This window comes from Anomaloglossus baeobatrachus, chromosome 5 (assembly GCF_048569485.1).
Source record: "Anomaloglossus baeobatrachus isolate aAnoBae1 chromosome 5, aAnoBae1.hap1, whole genome shotgun sequence".
NCBI lineage: Eukaryota > Metazoa > Chordata > Amphibia > Anura > Aromobatidae > Anomaloglossus > Anomaloglossus baeobatrachus.
The window spans coordinates 317279670-317284998 of NC_134357.1; the positions used below are offsets into that span (position 1 = coordinate 317279670).

At 59.0% G+C, this 5329-nt stretch overlaps 1 protein-coding gene across 2 annotated transcripts in view; it reads right to left on the reverse strand.

Moving 5' to 3' along the window:
- CCDC57 (coiled-coil domain containing 57) overlaps window positions 1-418 on the reverse strand; it is a 248805-nt gene extending 248387 nt beyond the window's left edge. For both annotated transcript variants that reach the window (XM_075349739.1, XM_075349738.1), the window contains exon 1: window positions 227-418. The gene's annotated coding sequence lies outside the window, so the exon portion shown is untranslated. The remainder of the gene's footprint in view (window positions 1-226) is intronic.
- Between the last annotated feature and the right edge of the window lie 4911 nt (window positions 419-5329).

A 5329-nucleotide genomic window follows, 5' to 3' on the forward strand; every position in this document is an offset into this window, starting at 1 on the left:
CCCCGTTCTGGTGACCATCATGAGCCTCGGCCAGAGAGCACAGAGCAATGCCAGTGAGTGGGATAAGACCCCATGATGCATGCTATACCAAGATGAGTCCCTCCCCCCACATCTCTGACCACGCCCCCGTAATGATGGCTCCCTGGCCTAGAGGCAGTGACTCCCCAGAATGCCGTATGCAGGCGATACATTGCTCGCAGCTGCCTATGTGTCCTCCACTACTCACATTCCGGTTCCACACTTATAGGTTGGTTCCAGTCGCGCGGAAATCGCTTCCTTTACTGCAACCAAGGCCTCGTTCCTATGGTAACCGTGAGACTTGAATGCCCGGTCTCGCGCCGCTCTGCAGCTTCATCTCCATGGCAACAAGCGCTCTCCTGGAAGGTGCAACAGAAACACTGTCCCCCAGTGGGTCAGGATGCTATAGTTCCGGGTTCTTCTTGCCCGCTCTGAGATGTAATGGGAGAATAGACTGCTAAACAATGTATGGTACATGCTCGTGTGTGTGCACGGCGGTCTGCTCGTGTGTGTGTGTGCACGGCGGTCTGCTGGTGTGTGTGCACGGCGGTCTGCTGGTGTGTGTGCACGGCGGTCTGCTGGTGTGTGTGCACGGCGGTCTGCTGGTGTGTGTGCACGGCGGTCTGCTGGTGTGTGTGCACGGCGGTCTGCTGGTGTGTGTGCACGGCGGTCTGCTTGGTGTGTGTGCACGGCGGTCTGCTGGTGTGTGTGTGTGCACGGCTGTCTGCTGTGTGTGTGTGCACGGCGGTCTGCTGGTGTGTGTGTGTGCACGGCTGTCTGCTGGTGTGTGTGTGCACGGCGGTCTGCTGGTGTGTGTGTGTGCACGGCTGTCTGCTGTGTGTGTGTGTGCACGGCGGTCTGCTGGTGTGTGTGCACGGCGGTCTGCTGGTGTGTGTGAACGGCGGTCTGGCTGTGTGTGTGAACGGCGGTCTGCTGGTGTGTGTGCACGGCTTGTCTGCTGGTGCTGGTGTGTGTGCACGGCTGTCTGCTGGTGGGTGTGTGTGCACGGCTGTCTGCTGGTGTGTGTGTGTGCACGGCGGTCTGCTGGTGTGTGTGCACGGCGGTCTGCTGGTGTGTGTGCACGGCGGTCTGCTGGTGTGTGTGCACGGCGGTCTGCTGGTGTGTGTGCACGGCGGTCTGCTGGTGTGTGTGCACGGCGGTCTGCTGGTGTGTGTGCACGGCGGTCTGCTGGTGTGTGTGCACGGCGGTCTGCTGGTGTGTGTGTGTGCACGGCGATCTGCTGGTGTGTGTGTGTGCACGGCTGTCTGCTGGTGTGTGTGTGTGTGCACGGCGGTCTGCTGGTGTGTGTGCACGGCGGTCTGCTGGTGTGTGTGCACGGCGGTCTGCTGGTGTGTGTGTGTGCACGGCGGTCTGCTGGTGTGTGTGTGTGCACGGCGGTCTGCTGGTGTGTGTGCACGGCGGTCTGCTGGTTGTGTGTGCACGGCGGTCTGCTGGTGTGTGTGCACGGCGGGTCTGCTGGTGGTGTGTGCACGGCGGTCTGCTGGTGTGTGTGCACGGCGGTCTGCTGGTGTGTGTGCACGGCGGTCTGCTGGTGTGTGTGTGCACGGCGGTCTGCTGGTGTGTGTGTGCACGGCGGTCTGCTGGTGTGTGTGTGTGCACGGCGGTCTGCTGGTGTGTGTGTGTGCACGGCGGTCTGCTGGTGTGTGTGTGTGCACGGCGGTCTGCTGGTGTGTGTGTGTGCACGGCGGTCTGCTGGTGTGTGTGTGTGCACGGCGGGTCTGCTGGTGTGTGTGTGTGCACGGCGGTCTGCTGGTGTGTGTGTGTGCACGGCGGTCTGCTGGTGTGTGTGCACGGCGGTCTGCTGGTGTGTGTGCACGGCGGTCTGCTGGTGTGTGTGTGTGCACGGCGGTCTGCTGGTGTGTGTGTGTGCACGGCGGTCTGCTGGTGTGTGTGTGTGCACGGCGGTCTGCTGGTGTGTGTGTGTGCACGGCGGTCTGCTGGTGTGTGTGCACGGCGGTCTGCTGGTGTGTGTGCACGGCGGTCTGCTGGTGTGTGTGCACGGCGGTCTGCTGGTGGTGTGTGCACGGCGGTCTGCTGGTGTGTGTGCACGGCGGTCTGGCTGTGTGTGTGCACGGCTGTCTGCTGGTGTGTGTGTGTGCACGGCTGTCTGCTGGTGTGTGTGTGTGCACGGCGGTCCGCTGGTGTGTGTGTGTGCACGGCGGTCTGCTGGTGTGTGTGTGTGCACGGCGGTCTGCTGGTGTGTGTGCACGGCGGTCTGCTGGTGTGTGTGCACGGCGGTCTGCTGGTGTGTGTGCACGGCGGTCTGCTGGTGTGTGTGCACGGCGGTCTGCTGGTGTGTGTGCACGGCGGTCTGCTGGTGTGTGTGTGCACGGCGGTCTGCTGGTGTGTGTGTGCACGGCGGTCTGCTGGTGTGTGTGTGTGCACGGCGGTCTGCTGGTGTGTGTGTGTGCACGGCGGTCTGCTGGTGTGTGTGTGTGCACGGCGGTCTGCTGGTGTGTGTGTGTGCACGGCGGTCTGCTGGTGTGTGTGTGTGCACGGCGGTCTGCTGGTGTGTGTGTGTGCACGGCGGTCTGCTGGTGTGTGTGCACGGCGGTCTGCTGGTGTGTGTGCACGGCGGTCTGCTGGTGTGTGTGTGTGCACGGCGGTCTGCTGGTGTGTGTGTGTGCACGGCGGTCTGCTGGTGTGTGTGTGTGCACGGCGGTCTGCTGGTGTGTGTGTGTGCACGGCGTCTGCTGGTGTGTGTGCACGGCGGTCTGCTGGTGTGTGTGCACGGCGGTCTGCTGGGTGTGTGTGCACGGCGGTCTGCTGGTGTGTGTGCACGGCGGTCTGCTGGTGTGTGTGCACGGCGGTCTGCTGGTGTGTGTGCACGGCTGTCTGCTGGTGTGTGTGTGTGCACGGCTGTCTGCTGGTGTGTGTGTGTGCACGGCGGTCTGCTGGTGTGTGTGTGTGCACGGCGGTCTGCTGGTGTGTGTGTGTGCACGGCTGTCTGCTGGTGTGTGTGTGCACGGCGGTCTGCTCGGTGTGTGTGTGTGTGGACGGCGGTCTGCTGGTGTGTGTGCACGGCGGTCTGCTCATGTATGTATGTGTGCACGGCGGTCTGCTCGTGTGTGTGTGCACGGCGGTCTGCTGGTGTGTGTGTGTGTGTGTGTGTGCACGGCGGTCTGCTGGTGTGTGTGTGTGTGCACAGCGGTCTGCTGGTGTGTGTGTGTGTGCACAGCGGTCTGCTGGTGTGTGTGTGTGTGCACGGCGGTCTGCTGGTGTGTGTTGTGTGTGCACGGCGGTCTGCTCGTGTGTGTGCACGGCGGTCTGCTCGTGTGTGTGCACGGCGGTCTGCTGGTGTGTGTGCTGTGCACGGCGGTCTGCTGGTGTATGTGCGTGCACGGCGGTCTGCTGGTGTGTGTGTGCACGGCGGTCTGCTGGTGTGTGTGGTGCACGGCGGTCTGCTGGTGTGTGTGTGCACGGCGGTCTGCTGGTGTGTGTGTGCACGGCTGTCTGCTGGTGTGTGTGTGCACGGCGGTCTGCTGGTGTGTGTGTGCACGGCTGTCTGCTGGTGTGTGTGTGCACGGCGGTCTGCTGGTGTGTGTGTGCACGGCGGTCTGCTGGTGTGTGTGTGCACGGCGGTCTGCTGGTGTGTGTGTGCACGGCGGTCTGCTGGTGTGTGTGTGTGCACGGCGGTCTGCTGGTGTGTGTGTGTGCACGGCGGTCTGCTGTGGTGTGTTGTGTGCACGGCGGTCTGCTAGTGTGTGTGTGTGCACGGCGGTCTGCTCGTGTGTGTGCACGGCGGTCTGCTGGTGTGTGTGCGGTGCACGGCGGTCTGCTGGTGTGTGTGCGCACGGTGGTCTGCTGGTGTGTGTGTGCACGGCGGTCTGCTGGTGTGTGTGTGTGTGTGCACGGCGGTCTGCTGGTGTGTGTGTGCGCACGGCAGTCTGCTCGTGTGTGTGTGTGTGTGTGTGCACGGCGGTCTGCTGGTGTGTGTTTGTGTACGGCGGTCTGCTGGTGTGTGTGTGTTGTACGGCGGGTCTGCTGGTGTGTGTGTGTGCACGGCGGTCTGCTGGTGTGTGTGTGTGTGTGTGTGTGTGTACGGCGGTCTGCTGGTGTGTGTGTGTGTGTGCACGGCGGTCTGCTGGTGTGTGTGTGTGTGTCTGCACGGCGGTCTGCTGGTGTGTGTGTGTGTGTCTGCACGGCGGACTGCTGGTGTGTGTGTGTGTGTGTGTGTGTGTGTGAACGGCGGTCTGCTTGTGTGTGTGTGTGTGTCTGCACGGCGGTCTGCTGGTGTGTGTGTCTGCACGGCGGTTTGCTGGTGTGTGTGTCTGCACGGCGGTCTGCTGGTGTGTGTGTGTGTGTGTGTGTGTGTGTGAACGGCGGTCTGCTCATAGGCTGGAGAGCTACACTTTAACTGTGAAGATAATTGTCATTTTAAAAGCAGATGATATGGTCTCCTTTCAGTGGAGAGACCGTTTTACCGCTTCCCACCAGCTTGTAATCATATGGTTGTATTGGGATGATACAGAGCACAGAACAGACCCCTAAATAAATATACTCCCACCTCCTTTAACCCCTTCACACTCAGCCTGAAAACACCCTTCATGACCTGGCCATTTTTTGCAATTCTGACCAGTGTCACTTTGACAGGTTATAACTCTGGAACACTTCAACGGATCCTGGCGATTCTGACATTGTTTTTTCATGACATATTGTACTTCATGACAGTGGTAATATAAGGCCGATATTTTTTTGCGTTTATTATGAAAGTATTGGAAATTTGGAGAAAAGTTTGAAAATTTAGCAATTTTTAAGCCCATAAATCCGAGAGTTATGCCGCACTAAATAGTTACTAAATAACATTTCCCGCATGTCTACTTTACATCAGCGCAATTTTTGAAATATTGTTTTTTTAGGAAGCTAGAAGTGTTCACATTTTATCAGTAATTTCTCATTTTTCCAACAAAATTTATAAATTCTTTATTAGTCACCATATCACATTTGAAGTGACTTTGAGAGGCCTAGGCGACAGAAAATACCCAAAAGTGACCCCATTCTAAAAACTGCACCCCTCACACTGCTCAAAACCACATCCAAGAAAATTATTAAAGGGAACCTGTCACCAAATTTGGGGCCTATAAGCTGTGGCCAGCATTCTAACATACTATATATTAGAGCCCAGGCCGCTGTGTAGAATGTAGAAATCACTTAGGGGCGGTGCAGAATGGTCGGATGGGTGTCTCCGTTCTCCGGGTGCGGCGCATCCTCTTTCAGCTATCTTTGTCCTCCTTCTTCTGAAGCCGGCATGCATGACGGGTCCTACGACATCCACACTAGCCGGCATTGA